Source organism: Bison bison, unplaced genomic scaffold, assembly GCF_000754665.1.
Source record: "Bison bison bison isolate TAMUID 2011002044 unplaced genomic scaffold, Bison_UMD1.0 scf7180017864180, whole genome shotgun sequence".
Taxonomy (NCBI): Eukaryota; Metazoa; Chordata; class Mammalia; order Artiodactyla; family Bovidae; genus Bison; species Bison bison.
Window position 1 is genome coordinate 12,662,864 of NW_011494752.1, and position 1,918 is coordinate 12,664,781.

General features: G+C 43.6%; 1 protein-coding gene across 2 annotated transcripts in view; it reads right to left on the bottom strand.

Moving 5' to 3' along the window:
- Positions 1-1,918, bottom strand: part of DNAH9 (dynein, axonemal, heavy chain 9) — a 286,597-nt gene that overhangs the window by 4,459 nt on the left and 280,220 nt on the right. The gene's annotated exons all lie outside the window — the stretch shown is intronic.

A 1,918-nucleotide genomic window follows, 5' to 3' on the forward strand; every position in this document is an offset into this window, starting at 1 on the left:
CCCACCCAGGGTCTACCTGGGTGTCCCAGTGAGCTCCTCCCATGAAATGAAAGAAGCCAAAGCCAGGAGGATCTATATTCCCCCAAATCAAGAATTTCCTTCAGAAACCAAGCTATTAGAGACATAGCCAACTTTTAGGGATCCTCTTGCAATTGTTGGATGAAATTTGTGATGGAGGATTAACATTGAAAACCGTCTTTAAACTTTGTAACCTTAGTTATACCAAGGATCTACAGTTTCTTGAAGATGTCATCTCTACTTCAGTGGTTTCTGTACAGGAAATAGAGTACCCAACAAGGCCTTCCATGTCTGATATGATGACCATCAGTATTATGAAGCTATTTAAGCAAAAGTGACTTAAAATTGAGGCTTCCCAGGTGACTCAGTGTAAAGAATCCTCCTGCCCATGTAGGAGATGTGGGTTTGATTCCTGGGTCAGAAAGATCCCCTGGAAGAGGAAATGGCAACCCATCCAGTATTCCTGCCTAGAAAGTCCCATGGACAGAGGAGCCTGGTGGCTACAGTCCATGGGGTCACAAAGACTTGGAAAAGACTTAGTGACTGAGTATGTGTGCATGACTTAGAACTATAAAATTAAATATCAGTTCCTTCGTGGCAGTTCATGTCCTCAGCAGTCACATGTGCCCTGATTAGCACAGACATGGAATCTTCCCATCATCACAGAGAGTTCTATTGGACAGCACTGTTCTAAACAGAAAGGCCTAGTTTTCTGTTGCTAATTAAACTGTACTGTGTATGTTTTTGTCAGGGTTGTGTTAAAAATCCTGTGTGTTGCAGTTTTAATAAAACCTGTTTATGGACATATAAGAGTACATGCTTGTTAAACTGTGCATAAAAAAATACATAGACAAACAAGAATTCATTAAAAAAAAATAAAGTCCAATAGACTTAAAAAAAGATATAGGATGTATTAAATTTTCCTTTTAAAATAAAAATTTTAAGTTTTCAACGGCCAATACACTGACATAGAGTGCTTTTATAAATAATACAGCAAATACATTTGCTTCTCCACCACAGTGCTGTGGGCTCTCTTGAGTCTGGCTGCATCTGTGGAAGTATGTTGTACTTGTGAATGCTGTCGTGAGTCGATGGGAAGGTAAGGTCTCCCACCCTGGGTTCATCCTATAGCATGACCTAACAAAACTGGGTCAGCACCACTGGGAAAACTAGGATGAAAATGTCCCAGTCCTTTGGCACGTCTGAGGGCTGTGGCAGACAGACTGGAAGAGATGAACTCAGACGGAGCCCTAGACTCTGCCGGCCACTGTCATCTGCGGGTACGGAGAAGTCCTCTGTTGCCTGGTTATCTCCTCTAGTCAATTCAACCCCTTAGCTCTGTGTGACCATGTCTTACACAGAGATGTGCCACTTCTGAAAACTGAGGTCCTGTAAACCTTCATTTCTCTGATATGTGTTGTAAGAAGAAGTCATGTGCTTAAGAATAAAATAAATGCAATATTAGGGCAGTGAGACTCTTCTGTAAGACACTGTAATGGTGGCTCATGTCATTATGTTGTTGTTTAGTTGCTAAGTCATGTCCAACTCTTTGCGACCCCGAGGACTGTAGCCCGCCAGGCTCCTTTGTCCATGGGATTTCCCAGGCAAGAATACGGGAGTGGGTTGCCCTTTCCTCCTCCAGGGCATCTTCCAGACACAGGGATCGAACCTGCATCTCCTGTGTCTCCTGCATTGGCAGGTGGATTTACCACTGAGCCACCAGTTACCATGGGAAGCCCCCATGTCATTATCCAGCTGTCCAAATCCATAGAATGTACAACACCAAGAGTGAATCCTAAGTAAAACCACAGGTGACTCTGAGGCTTGTGATGGAAGTGTGGATTTAGCTGTAGCTAACAGACCACTCTGGTGGGGATGCTGGTGGTGGGGAGGCTGTGCA